General features: G+C 37.1%; 1 pseudogene; it reads left to right on the top strand.

Moving 5' to 3' along the window:
* The first annotated feature begins 2,719 nt into the window (after positions 1-2,719).
* Positions 2,720-7,483, top strand: LOC145016288 (uncharacterized; annotated as a pseudogene).
* Positions 7,484-16,346: the final 8,863 nt, after the last annotated feature.

Below are 16,346 nucleotides of genomic sequence, written 5' to 3' on the forward strand. Positions count from 1 at the left end.
TTTATTTCCTTATTTTTATTAGTTTATTTTAGATTTTTAGATCTTTTTATCATTAATGCATTGTATTTTATTTATTTTTCTTTAGTATGGATCATACCGGGTGCTTGTTATGTTGCATAAGATATTTTGTAGGTTTTTCGGTGCTTGTTGCGGTTGTGGGTTGATCGGAGACGGACTTAGTGGGCTCCCGAGGCATTATTGGGCTTGGCAGAATCAAAGAGGAAGAATTGGGCTTTGAAAGATATTGGCTTGGATTATTTGGGCTTGTGAAGATGGATCATAAAATTCAAATTTTGGGCTTGGAGCATCCATTTGATGGCTAAATGATGATTGGTGCATTTCAAATTACAGGGACAAGGAGGGGGGACCAAAGGAATCTTTGGTAGTAGAAGGGTGTAGTGGCTTGGTGGACCAATACCATTACAACAACATTTGCGCGGGTGGAATTTCCATCGCGCGGGTACCCGCGCAACTGCCCAGTTTGGGCATTTTGGTCATTTGGCTTGGCTTAACCTTTGGGGATCAGATCTGGGGCTCATATTCACGTTTTTTCCACCATTAGAGACCTGCAAGAGGCGATTTTGGGAGCAAAAGTTCATTTCCTTTCATCTTTCCAAATCTTAGGTAGTTTCTTTATGCAATTAGATTATTGTTCTTGTTTCTTTGTTGCCATGAGTGGCTAATACTCTTATTTGGTTAATTTTGGCTGAAAACCAATGAATGTTTGTGGGTTTTGAAGGTTTATGTTGATTATCAATTTATTCCATGTTTATGATTCTAGTTTGCAATTCTTATGCTTATTTGATACTTTGATCATGAGCTTAGTATTTGATTGAACAATAGTTGATTTATTTCATTGATTTTGCATTGGATCATTGAATTTATCTAGAACAAAGGCTTTATGATGGTAGAAATCATCTCTAGCTTGTGAATCATATCTCCTTTATGGATGTGTAAGCATTTGACATCCTCTAGGAATTGGGGATTCCTTCATTCTTAAAGCTAATTGATTTCTTGGGATTAATTGCTTCAATTGACCCTTGATCTTAATTAAGAAGGTGTGTTGTGGGCTTCCCCAACCTCCATACTATCTATGAGGAATCTTGGCATATCATGCTTCATGATTGCTATAACCAATTTGGGATGAAAGATAAGCTTTGTATTAGATCCTAATGATAAACACACAAATGTTCATTGTGTTGAATTGCCTTAGTTAACCAATTATTCACAACCTTTGAGCATCTCATCAACTTGCTTAATTGCAAGATTTTTAGTTATTCAAGTATTTTAGTTATCAAGTAATCAAACACCCCCCTTTTTATTTTAATTGTAGTTAGTTAGTTTAATTTCACTAGTTCTATTAAATTGCATTGGTGATTGAATACAACCATTTCCCCGAGGATCGATACCCCTTTTTACCATTATATTACGTTTAGTTAGCAATCAAAGGGTGTAATTTGCTTGGTGGGCTTGACATCCCGACCAAGTTTTGGCGCCGTTGCCGGGGAAATTGGTTTTTGTTATTTGATTGTTTATGCCTAGGTCTACAAGAACCGGTGAACTACTCTACAATCCGGAAATTGAAAGAGAAGCAAAAAGGTTGAAAAAGTTAGCCAAACAAGCAAAGCAACAACAACTAGTTCAAGCTTCTTCCTCTTCTCCACTAATCAACATAGAAGATCAAGTTCATACTTCAAGTGATACCGACACCGAACCAAGTTCTCCAATTGTTGGTCATTCCTTTGAAGACATTCCATTTGAAAACCACATAGCCATGAATCACACTCCACCTCATAATCCCAACCCAAACCCAATCAACCAAGATGCCAATACCCCACCCCATCAACCAAGACAACAACCACAAGAACCTCTCATTGATATGCCACCTTGGAATCAAGCCCCTCCTCAAAACCAACCCAATTATCAACCACAACCACAATTACAAAACCAACACCTCCACCAAAACAACCAACCTAAAAACAATGCTTTTCAAGTTCAACAAGTACATTACCCAAATCAACCTAATTACCAACCCCCTCCAATGTACCAAAACCCAATGTACCCACAACAACAACCTCCTTACAACCAATACCCTAACTACCAACGTTATCCACCACCAATCTACAATCACCAACAATACCCATATCCACCTTACCAACAACCACCCAATTACTTGCAACAATACCCCAATCTACCTAATCCACCCAATCCTCCTCAAGAGTTGACACTTAGACAAATGATGGAAACGGATGTTATTCATACACCTCTTGCAATTGTTTATCCCGCAAACCGCCGAGGGATTGAATTGAAGTCAAGTTTCATCCATCAACTTACCAAGTTCCATGGGTTGGATAGAGAAGATCCTCAAAAGCATTTGAAGTCCTTTCATATGATATGTGTTAGCATGTTGCCCGACAATGTGACATTGGATGATTTTAAGTTAACCGCATTCCCGCTCACCTTGGAAGACAAAGCTAGAGAGTGGTTATTCAACTTACCACCGGGATCTATTCACACATGGGAAGAGTTACTCAAGGCCTTCAATATCAAATTCTATCCCACCTCCCGGATATCAAGTCAAAGAAGTGACATTTTGGGGATTCATCAAGGGGAAAATGAAACATTTCATGATTTTTGGGAGCGCTTCAATAATTTGTGTACAAGTTTTCCTCAACACAATATACCCGAACAACTACTTCTTCAAAAATTTTATGAGGGTATGAATGAAAAAGATCGGAGGATGATTGATGCTTCAAGTGGTGGTGACATCTTCAACAAAACCCCTCACGAGATCCGATTACTTTTTGGTACCGTTTCTCAAAATCAACGGAATTTTGGGACTCGAAATGACATGAAGAGAAATTCTACACAAGTGGTTGGTGAAGTTAGCAACACTAAACATTTGGAATCAAAGCTCTTGGATTTGACTAATGTGTTAAGTCAAATGGTAGTGGGAAGTGGTCAGCAATTGATGGTATGCGGTATTTGTGCAATGACGGGTCATTATACGGATAAGTGTCCCATACTTGGAAGTGAACCGGAAGATGTGAATGCAATGGGCGGATATCAAAGTCAACCAAGACCCATGGGATTTCAAAACAATTTCAACCAAAATTGGAGGAATAACCAAAACAACCCTTATCCACCAAAGCAAAATCCACCAAATCTTTTGATGAGACCGCAACATCCACAATACCAATCCCAAAAACCTCCATATCCACAAAATTCTTATAACCCTCCACATTACCAACACCCTCCACAACAAGGTCAATCAAGTGGTAACCCTAAAATGAGCCTTCAAGAACTTGTTACTTCTCTTGCTCAAAGTCAAACCCAATTTCAACAAGAAACCAAGAATACTTTCTCTAACATTCAACCACAAATTGGAGACTTGGCAACCGCTCTCAACAAGATAGAACAAAGGGGAAAACTTCCATCTCAAACCGAGAAGAACCCCAATGTGAATGCCATCACCTTACGAAGTGGGAAAACACTTGGAGAAAGTCAACCTAAAAGAGTTTCAAGAGAAGAAAAAGATGAAGTGATCATAGTGGAACCTCCAAAAGTTGTGGTTCCTCCAAAAGAACCGGTTGTGCCAAATGTTAATCAACCCGACCGTTCCAACAAATCCATCAAACCATTGGTCATACCACCACCTTTTCCATCACGTTTGGCTTCCTCAAAGAAACAAGAAGAAGAGCAAGCGTTTCTCGAGACTTTCCGCAAAGTTCAACTCAACATTTCACTCTTGGATGCCATTAAGCAAATCCCACGTTACGCCAAATTTCTTAAGGATTTGTGCACCAACAAGAGAAAATTCAAGACAAATGAGAAGATTCAAGTAAATGCAAATGTATCCGCGGTCATCCAAAAGAAGCTTCCACCCAAATGCAAAGACCCGGGGATGTTTGTTATACCTTGTACCATTGGTGATTTACATGTTGAAAGTGCCATGCTAGATCTTGGAGCCTCAATCAACGTCATGCCATACTCGGTTTTTCAATCTCTCAATGTTGGACCTTTGGAAGAAACCGGAGTCATTATTCAATTAGCGGACAAGTCAAGTGTATTTCCAAGAGGCATGTTGGAGGATGTACTCGTTCAAGTTAATCAACTAGTATTTCCTGCGGATTTCTATGTCATTGATCTTGACGAAAAGACTCCTTCCAAGTCATCTATGATTCTCCTTGGAAGACCCTTCATGAATACCGCTCACACTATTATTGATGTCCACAATGGGAAGATCACCATGGAGTTTGATGGAGAGACCATTCACTTCAACATCTTCGACGCAATGAGATATCCTAGCAATATATCCCCATTGTATCGAGTTGATGTGATTGAGCCAATCACCCAACAATTATTCGAGTTATCAAATGGGGATCTTTTGAAGATGGTGCTTAACATGAGTCTTGAAGGTGAAAGTTTGAAGAATACCTTGGATATGTATACATTGGATTCCGAAGTCGAAAATATTGTGAAGGCTTTAGAAATTACTAATTCCACAAAGAAGGATGTTTCTCAAGTTGCATTATCTCATTCTCCAATCAAGATGCCACCTTCCATAATCCAACCACCCACACTTGAGTTGAAAGCTTTACCTATCCATTTGAAATATGCTTATCTAGGTCAAGATGAGACTTTACCGGTGATTATCTCTTCTCAATTGAAAGACTTTGAAGAAAACCAATTGATTGAAGTCTTGAAAGAGCATAAAGAAGCCATGGGATGGACCATAGCGGACATCAAAGGGATAAGTCCTAATGTATGCACTCACAAAATACTCATGGAAGATGATTGCAAGCCTAGGAGGGAAGCTCAACGACGATTAAACCCTCCCATGATGGAAGTTGTCAAGAAGGAGATAATCAAGCTACTTGATGCAGATATGATTTATCCAATTTCCGACTCCAAATGGGTTAGTCCGGTGCAAGTGGTTCCCAAGAAAACAGGAATCACAGTTGTGGAGAATAACAAAGGCGTAATGGTACCAACTCGAATTCAAAATGGATGGAGGGTGTGCATTGATTATAGAAAGTTGAATTCAAGCACGCGGAAAGATCACTTCCCTCTTCCTTTCATTGATCAAATGCTCGAGCGATTGGCGGGGAAATCGCATTATTGTTGCCTTGATGGATACTCGGGTTTTCACCGAATACCCGTTGCCCCCGAAGATCAAGATAAAACAACTTTTACATGCCCCTTTGGAACATTTGCTTACAAGCGGATGCCATTTGGATTATGCAATGCTCCCGCCACATTCCAAAGATGCATGGTGAGTATCTTCTCCGAGTATGTTGAAAGTATAATCGAAGTGTTTATGGACGATTTCACCGTGTATGGCAATTCGTTTGATGAATGTTTGGGTAACCTTAAGAAGATTTTGAAAAGGTGAATAGAGAAAAAGTTGGTGTTAAACTTTGAGAAATGTCACTTCATGGTTAATCAAGGAATCATTTTGGGACACATCGTCTCCAAAAAGGGCATCGAAGTTGATAAAGCCAAAATTGACGTCATCCAAACCCTACCTTACCCAACATGTGTTAGAGAAGTGAGATCTTTCTTGGGTCATGCGGGATTCTATAGAAGATTTATCAAAGATTTCTCCAAGATTACGCGACCAATGTGCCTTCTCCTTCAAAAAGATATCGACTTTGACTTCAATGTTGCATGCCAAGAAGCCTTTGACAAACTTAAAGACTTGCTCACTTCCGCGCCAATAATCCAACCTCCAAATTGGGAGCTTCCATTTGAAATAATGTGTGACGCAAGCAATTTTGCTATTGGAGCGGTCTTAGGTCAAAAAGAGGGCAAAGCATCACATGTCATCTACTATGCTTCTAAGACATTGGATAATGCTCAAGCCAACTATTCCACCACTGAGAAGGAACTTCTAGCCATTGTTTTCGCATTGGAAAAATTCCGGCAATACCTTCTTAGGACAAAAGTAATTGTATATTCCGACCATGCCGCATTAAAGTATCTCATGACCAAGAAAGATGCCAAACCACGGTTGATTCGTTGGATTCTTCTTTTACAAGAATTCAACCTTGAGATAAAGGATAAAAGTGGTGCCAAAAACTTAGTTGCGGATCACTTAAGTCGGTTGAATGTTGGCGAGTCTTCTTCTCCTATTCTTGATGAATTCCCGGATGAGCACCTCTTCCATATCTCAAATTCCATTCCATGGTATGGGGATATTGTCAATTACTTGGTTACTAAAGAAATTCCTCACGCCTTTACCAAGCATCAAAAGGCCAAGTTGAAGAGTGATTCCAAATACTACGTATGGGACGACCCTTATCTTTGGAAACATTGTCCGGATCAACTAATACGGAGGTGTGTTCATCAAAATGAATTCGAGTCAATTTTGAAATTTTGCCATGAATATGCATGCGGGGGACATTTTGGTCAAAACAAAACCATGCGAAAGGTGCTTGAATGCGGACTCTATTGGCCAACAATGTCAAGAGATACCTATCTATTTTGCAAGAGTTGTGATAGATGTCAAAGAACGGGTACCATATCCATGAGGCATGAGATGATTCAAAGTTCTATCCTTATTTGCGAAATCTTTGATGTATGGGGAATCGACTTCATAGGTCCCTTCCCCGTTTCGTTTGGTTATACTTATATACTCCTGGCAGTTGATTACGTTTCAAAGTGGGTTGAAGCAAAGGCTACACGGCATGATGATTCAAAAACTGTTATTGACTTCTTGAAGTCAAACATTTTCGCAAGGTATGGTGTACCGAGAGCCTTGGTGAGTGATAGGGGCACTCATTTTTGCAATAAAATGATGGAAGCAATGACAAAGAGATATGGTGTCACACACCGGATATCAACCGCTTATCATCCACAAACAAATGGCCAAGCCGAAGTGTCAAACAGAGAAGTCAAACAAATTCTTGAAAAGACCGTCAACACTACCCGAAAAGATTGGAGCTTAAAGTTAGAAGATGCCTTATGGGCGTATCGGACCGCCTACAAAACTCCAATTGGTATGTCTCCATTCCGCCTTGTCTATGGAAAATCTTGTCATTTACCGGTGGAATTGGAACACAAGGCATATTGGGCGGTTAAAAAGTGCAATTTCGATCTTGAAGAAAGTGGAAAGCACCGAAAAATGCAACTTCAAGAACTTGAGGAGTTGAGAAACGAGTCTTACGAAAACGCAAGCATCTACAAAGATAAGACGAAAGCGTTTCATGACAAGCACATCACTCGAAAACACTTTATTCCAGGTCAAAAAGTTCTTCTTTATCATTCACGCTTAAAACTATTCCCGGGAAAGTTGCGATCTCGATGGCACAGTCCTTTTATTGTCATAAAAGTGTTTGATCATGGTGCGGTTGAAATTAAGAGTTTGGAAACAAATCAAATATTCAAGGTGAATGGGCACCGCTTGAAACCATTTTATGAAGGCTTTGATACGAGAGAATTCGATAACATAACATTGGAAGTACCAAATTACGAAAGTTGATGGAAGCGGGACTATGTCTTGGCAAAGACATTAAATAAATGCAATGTAAATAAATAATGTCTGTTTGAAGTTTTGGGTGTTTCTACATTTGAAGTTAGCCATAAAAATAAGCATATAGAAGCCTTCCAGTGATTTTGGTGAAGTTTGAAAATTTCCAAAATTTTGACTTTCGCGCGGGTGCCCGTGCAGACTTTGCGCGACCGACCCCAACCGCGCAGGTCCCGAGTTCTAAATTACACCAACATGGGGTGCTTTCTGATTGCTGCGCGCGGGTGCCCGCGCAAATGTTGCGCGACCAGCCCCCAGCCGCGCAGATTCCGAACTCCAAATTGCACAAACATGGGGTACAATCTGATTATTGCGCGCGGCTGATACCCACCCGCGCAGGACGTTTGCGCGGCCAAGACTAACTCATTTTATTTAATGCGCGGCCACCATATTTGCCCTAAATTGCAAAAAAAAAAACTTACCCGAATACCCGCCCCATACCCACTATTTGAACCGGATTCGACCCATTTATCACCCAACCTTATAACCCCTTTAACCCGTCAGCTCCCCTTTTCCCTCCTTGTGCCTCCCGTCAGCAACGAATACCAAACACGCCGCCGCCTCCTTCTCCGACCGCACGAAGGCGTCCCCGTCGGTTGCGCTCGTTTTTCGTCGCCGGAAAAGCGACGCTTCGTCGGCGCTCCACCACCATTACCTCTTCCACTACCAAAGTATGACTACCACTCACACCAGCAACCCAATGAGCCCGACCCTGCACACGAATTTCCTCTCGATATTTACAGCCAGCTTGCTTCCTTGCGCCTTCAAGGCAATAGAAACACCGCAGCCATCCACCGCATAGAGGAACAACAAGCACGCACCCACACCTACATGGAGGACCTATGGTATCATTTCCGGCCCGAGGACGGTTATCCTCCTCGTGGGCCTCCTCCATCTTGATCCCGGTATGATCCTTCCTTACTCTCATCCTAAGCATTGAGGACAATGCTTAATTTTAAGCTTGGGGTGAGGTAATCTAATCTTTTTTTTATTGCATTTAGGTTGTATATAGTTGCATTTAGAGTTAGTCATTTAGGGCATTCATAAAAATTGCATAAAAAAAAAAAAAAAATTTCAAAAATATTGCATATTTTCTTTCTTTCTTTTCTAATTTTCATACTTTTTAGATGCATTCTAGTTTAAGTTCATGCATTTTTGTTCTCTCTTGTCTTCTCATCCCTACAGGTACCATAGCACCGAGTCATAAGTATTGAATCATAGATTGGTCCTGGGTCTTGATATGGAATTCCTTGTATTTGATGAATGGGGCACGTTTTGAGCCCCACAGACCACTTTGAGACCGCTTGTGTGGGGGTCAGATGCAGGTAGCTTGATTGGGTCTAGGTGCGGAGGGATGTGGTTGGTCATGCCAATGTGTGCGAGCAAAGACTAGCCCGGTAAGGTATTTTGAAGACATTGAAGATATTGAAGACTCGCATCTTGGTTTTGGAGGGAGTACCCCTTAGTACTCCCGAGTCTCGTCCGAGCCTTGTTTAGTTAGATTCTCACCGCCTTTTTAGGATAGGTTATCAATTTTCTAGGGGTCTATAATAGATAGTTAGATAGATTTTGTTTATCACACCTTGCATTGAGGTGCTTGATGAACTTTGAAGTGGGTCCCCCAATTCACATCTTTTGGGACCAAGTCTTTTCGGTAACACCCATTTTTGAGTCATTTCCCACCCTTTTTAGTTGATCTTGGCACGTTGTCAATGATCATTAGGTTTTCATATTAGCCTCCATCTATCACTCAATTTTCACTATTGGAGTCCTATGTTACTTGGTGAAATTCCTTAGACCTTTCAAGAAGCAACACAAAGAATGAAGAAATTTGAAAAAGTGAAGAAAATAAGAGCCTATTAAAGATGATTCAAGAAAAGCAACAAAAACAAAGAAGAAAAAGAGCAACACAAAAAGAAGAACAAGATTCCAAGTTCAAGACTTATGTTATATATGTTGATTATGATATAAAAAAAAAAAAATACCAGATTCCAAGCAGCAAAACGTGATTGAAGACCCAATAATAGAAGTTCAAGATTGAAGATTTAGGTTGTTAGGTTTAGATTTAGGTTAAGTATAATTTTTATTATTTTATTTTATTTTTTTGATTTTTGGTGAGAAAAGGCCCCGACGATGAGACGGTAGACTGTAAAGGACAGTACAAGGGAGAAGCCTATGAAACCGGATGTTTGCCCGGAGGCCGTGCTACAAAACCCTATTTCGTTATTATACACTTTGGCCTGACAAATGTAGGAATCATAGTGTGTGAAGAGGCGCCTTTCCTTCGTGCACTATGGTCTACATTGGTGATTTAAAGTGCCCCCACTGGGCGCATCTCTGTTTCCTTTGTCTTGCACACCGCGACCGCATCCAGCCGTGATCTATTCGCCCATCAAGTGGTTGAGAATGTGGTTTATGGCTCTAAAGCGGGGAACATTTTGAAGATGCGTAGGGTCCATTGAAGGACTAATTCTGACCATGTTGACTGATGTTGACCAAGTTCTATGGTATCTTTCTTTTTCCTTTTTAGATAGTTCATCCCGAGCTCATTTTTAGTCTTGTTCTAACTTGAGGACAAGTTAGGTTTAAGCTTGGGGTGATTTGATAGCTTATTTTATTTCCTTATTTTTATTAGTTTATTTTAGATTTTTAGATCTTTTTATCATTAATGCATTGTATTTTATTTATTTTTCTTTAGTATGGATCATACCGGGTGCTTGTTATGTTGCATAAGATATTTTGTAGGTTTTTCGGTGCTTGTTGCGGTTGTGGGTTGATCGGAGACGGACTTAGTGGGCTCCCGAGGCATTATTGGGCTTGGCGGAATCAAAGAGGAAGAATTGGGCTTTGAAAGATATTGGCTTGGATTATTTGGGCTTGTGAAGATGGATCATAAAATTCAAATTTTGGGCTTGGAGCATCCATTTGATGGCTAAATGATGATTGGTGCATTTCAAATTACAGGGACAAGGAGGGGGGACCAAAGGAATCTTTGGTAGTGGAAGGGTGTAGTGGCTTGGTGGACCAATAGCATTACAACAACATTTGCGCGGGTGGAATTTCCGTCGCGCGGGTACCCGCGCAACTGCCCAGTTTGGGCATTTTGGTCATTTGGCTTGCCTTAACCTTTGGGGATCAGATCTGGGGCTCATATTCACGTTTTTTCCACCATTAGAGACCTGCAAGAGGCGATTTTGGGAGCAAAAGTTCATTTCCTTTCATCTTTCCAAATCTTAGGTAGTTTGTTTATGCAATTAGATTATTGTTCTTGTTTCTTTGTTGCCATGAGTGGCTAATACTCTTATTTGGTTAATTTTGGCTGAAAACCAATGAATGTTTGTGGGTTTTGAAGGTTTATGTTGATTATCAATTTATTCCATGTTTATGATTCTAGTTTGCAATTCTTATGCTTATTTGATACTTTGATCATGAGCTTAGTATTTGATTGAACAATAGTTGATTTATTTCATTGATTTTGCATTGGATCATTGAATTTATCTAGAACAAAGGCTTTATGATGGTAGAAATCATCTCTAGCTTGTGAATCACATCTCCTTTATGGATGTGTAAGCATTTGACATCCTCTAGGAATTGGGGATTCCTTCATTCTTAAAGCTAATTGATTTCTTGGGATTAATTGCTTCAATTGACCCTTGATCTTAATTAAGAAGGTGTGTTGTGGGCTTCCCCAACCTCCATACTATCTATGAGGAATCTTGGCATATCATGCTTCATGATTGCTATAACCAATTTGGGATGAAAGATAAGCTTTGTATTAGATCCTAATGATAAATACACAAATGTTCATTGTGTTGAATTGCCTTAGTTAACCAATTATTCACAACCTTTGAGTATCTCATCAACTTGCTTAATTGCAAGATTTTTAGTTATTCAAGTATTTTAGTTATCAAGTAATCAAACACCCCCCTTTTTATTTTAATTGTAGTTAGTTAGTTTAATTTCACTAGTTCTATTAAATTGCATTGGTGATTGAATACAACCATTTCCCCGAGGATCGATACCCCTTTTTACCATTATATTACGTTTAGTTAGCAATCAAAGGGTGTAATTTGCTTGGTGGGCTTGACATCCCGATCAGTAATTGAATGTAAGTTCTGTTTATGCTTATATGTCTGTATCGGAACATGACATCCCGATGTTTTAAATCAAATTTTTTGTACTTGATCTGATAATGTACAAAATTAAGAAAACCAACATAAGTGAGATTTTGTTATACATAATAACATACAAAATTAAAAGTTGAAGAGTAAATGAAAATTTATTGTGATTGTAATCTACAAAAAAAGAAAAAAATAAAGTAATTTAAAATTTCTATACTTGAAATGGACAAATGGTTTAACAAAATAGTTAAGGGAAAATGACTCTTGAGGGTAATTAACTTTTGCGTTTGTACTCATTTGGTCACTTTCCTTTTTATTGTATTCAATATACCATCGAACGTGTTGTTTGTGTTCACCGTAACCCTTTTGACCGACTTTTGACCTGTGATAGCCGGTCAAAGGGTTATGGTGAACACAAACAACAAGTTTGATGGTATATTGAGTACAAAAAAAAAGTAAAGGGACCAAATGAGAACAAACCTCCTGATTCATTTTCCCTTTACTCATTTAAAACAAATCTCACGTCATCTCCTACTAATATTAATGACTATGAGATTCATTCTTGCTTCTCTTCAAAACATAACCCACGAAAGGACATTATTCATACATGTTTGTAATGCACTTGAATATTTATTAGAGGAATCTTGACTAAGCATGCGCATTTCATGACTACATTTATATTTCCAATCAAATGATTTATCGTATCATGGATTCTAGACAAGTCTACAAACGAGTGGAATCACAACTGCTGTGATTTTTTAGTTACTTAGCTTTAAGATCGAACTCATAGGATAAGATACAACATTAATATGTACATCTAAACCCTAAACCCTAAACCCTAAAGCCTAAACCTAAACCTAAACCTAAACCTAAACCCTAAACCTTACTGTGTCGATCTTGAATTTACATCTTGAAATATTAATCGTGAATCCATTAACTGTAATCTTTATATAATAAAACAACTTATTTTCAAGAGGTTTAGTACCTAAGCTTAGGTGGGGCTGTAATGTATATTTCCTTTTCCATATATATATATATATATATATATATATATATATATATATATATATATATATATATATATATATATATATATATATATATATATATATATATATATATATATATAACGAAAGTGGATGAGGAATGGGCAAATCTTATCGGCTCCGTAACCAATAAGAATGTGCTCCACCAAACCAATAAATTACGAGTCCAGGTATGGAATTTATATATCAATTTTAATTTAGTATTTTGATATAATATAATTTTCAATAATTATAATATATGATATCTTTATCGAATTAGATTATATTAGATGACTTATATGAAACGCTCTTTTGTATTTTTTTTTAACAGCAAACACAATCTATATATTCACACTTCTAACAATTGCTAGAAGGAAAAACAATTACAAAGGAGTTTATATGTTCCAAGAAACAACATTGGAATCTCTAAATTTAACCCAAGTAAAGGAAAAAGGAACTGCTGTGTCTAAACCTCCATATGATCCACTACGTGGTAAGCATCACCATTTCTACCCGTTGTTTATGCTCATGTGACATACGTGAGTCATCAACCCAATATATCCATTTTTGGATTGAAACTCAATCAAGTAGCCTTATATCACACAAAGAAATCTACATCAACAAGTTAGAAGCGACTTCACACTTGAAAAAAAACCGTGCTCGATGGATTCCACTTCCACATTACGTACTAGAGAAGTTATCGAATGCAAATCTATACCTTTCTTGGAAAGATTTGACCGAGATGGAGTCAATAAAGTGAAACTCTCCATTTTAAAACATTGACCTGCCTAGGCATACAAAACTCCGTGTAACTTATCCAAATCTGACATCATTAAATTGTCAATATATCTTCTAGTAATCCCCACCGAAAAATCATCTGTGCCACTTAAATCCCACCACCACGGATCCAACTTAGAATCAACATTAATCGAACTCAAATTCGAAAGCAAATCCTAAAATTGATATTCGATAACACCACTCCTCTAACACTGAATCCAATCATAATGTCATGTACCATGTTGCCACCGATCACAATCCTTGTATATCGCATTCACTTCCAATCTAAACAACTTGTTGTAACAATCCTTGAGAGGTTTATTTGCCAACCAAGGGTTAACCCAAACATATGTCTTATCATGCATTCGAACTTTATATTTCATAGTTAAAATAGGAATCTATATCTATATATATTTATAAAGGCAACGTTTTTTCCTTTCAAGACATTCATTTGAAACTCTCATGCATTTTTCATTTCACCACATTCATTTGAAACTCTCATGTATAAAGATAAAATTTAGAACAACTTGTATAAAATACTTAAATTATTAATTTAAGTATAACATTATAGGGTCAGCTTAAATATTTAGTTTAACTTAAACAACCAAAACACAATATTTTTTAAATAGTTAAAAGTGATAAAATGAAGTGTCTTTCTAATAATGATTATAAGTTGGTTAATAAAACTAAATAAATATCAAACCTAAAGTATAATCATAAATAAACTAGATTTCAATTTTAAAATAATATATTTACTTCTACTTGTAAAGTTATGTTTTTAACTTTATACATATTATACGTAATTTATTAGATTTAAAATTTTGTTGTATGTAAACCATTATCAGTTTAAGTCTACAACTTTTGAACAGTTTGGACAAAATACTTAAATTGCTAATTTAAATATAACATTATAGTGTCAACTTAAATATAAATTTCAGTTCTACTTAAAAAACCAAAGAATATCTTGTAAATAGTTAAAAGTGATAAATTGTGGTGATAAATCCAAAAACTAAATTGTAATCTCAATTTAACTAAAGTATTTCCTAAAGATACTTTTATAATAATTAAGAGTTTTCAAATAAGTAGCTTAAAACAACTTAAAATAACAATAATTAAAAATAACTCTATATAAATAGTTATACTGTCGCCTTTAAAATCAAAAAACAATATTTGATGTTTTAAATAATTATAATAATAGAAATTAAAACATTAAGAAAATAAATTTTAAAAAATTAATTAACAATAAAAACAACTATAAGTAACATTAAACCATATATTATATTTAATTTTATTCATGTGTAACTCGCGAGTAGAAGTCATTCAAACGATTGAGATTATACAGTTATAATAGATGTATATATTATTATATAATTCAAAATAATCAATATATTATATCAATTTAGTATGCAATTTATTATATCAAATTTAACAACATTATGGTTATATTTAATACATACACACACACACACACATATATATATATACACACACACACACACACACACACACACTTCAACTATATAGGTGCATCTGCGCAACACGTGAGTATTCACCTAGTAATATTATAATCATGTAGCTAGTTTATAGAACCAACAATATGCAACCAAAACCAACTTCCTATCCATGAATTGCCTTTATCACCTACCAACTTCCTATCCATGAATTGCCTTTATCACCTTAACACTCGCATCAATTTCTTTTTTCTTAAATCTCCATCTCCATTTTTTTTGTAATAAAGCTTGATTAAATGCTTTTAAGCCTCCTCTGCCTAAGCCCCCCCCCCCCCCCCCCCCCCTCCCCTTCTTCCAATGATGGCAAAACATCATCCCATTTAATCCAAGCCAAAATTTTCTTCTTTTCATCACCTCCCATAAAAAGTTTGCCCTTAATCTTTCCAAAGTGTTGATAACTTGTTTCGTGACACGGAAGCCAACTAATACTGATTTGATAATGGGTGCCCATTATTTCTTACCATGAACACTCATATAAAAAGATTTTTGGTATTTATAAACATAATTATTGGTAACAAACACATATCTGAAATGCAATACTTTAAAGCTTAGCTTAGACGATGCGGTATGGGTCTCGTTGAGACTCGTTGTGGCTGATTTGATAATAGCTTAGACGATGCCTTAACGCCGTCGTAATAGGGGGAACACCGCCCCCTACTCGTTGCATCTCGTTAAGCCAATTCTAGTGGCCGTTACGACGTATTGAAACGGCGAAAAAATATACGTTGAGGGTTACTGACCGTTGCAAACGGTCAATATTCAAAATAAAAATAAAAATTACCTTTTTAACTTTTTATATATACAATTTTAATTCAACATTTACATCTTTCTATCATTCTCTCTATATTTTTCTTAATCAAAAAATGGATCAAAACTCAAATACCCCCCTCTATCATCAAACCCAAACACACAACCAAACACAACATCGCCTCTCAGATTTGACGGTTATGAAAATTATTTCAACCTTTTATTGTCTAAATGATCACCACATATCCCAAACCAAGGCGCCACTTTCAATCCCGCTTCACCACCACTGCGATTTCTCAACTCACCTTACCTTCAACAAAATCTATTTTGTCAAAACAACCAACCAACCACCACCTACAACACTACCATCAGTTGAAGTGGAAGCGGGAGGTAATAGGATAGGGAAAGGGAAAGGGAAAGGAAAAACGAAAGAGAAATCGACAGCGGTTGAAACAGAAAATATAGACGTTCCACAATGGTGGACACCCGAGGAGGAATATGCTTTGACGGCGGCTTGGTGGATACCATGATGTGTAGAATGTCCGATTCCATAAATAATAGGGTTATTCAACCTTGATTTTTGTTTAGAGTAATAAAATATCTATATATTTTTAGTTTATATTTATTTTCTGGT

Source organism: Lactuca saligna, chromosome 9 (assembly GCF_052625555.1).
Source record: "Lactuca saligna cultivar CGN05327 chromosome 9, ASM5262555v1, whole genome shotgun sequence".
NCBI classification, from domain to species: Eukaryota; Viridiplantae; Streptophyta; class Magnoliopsida; order Asterales; family Asteraceae; genus Lactuca; species Lactuca saligna.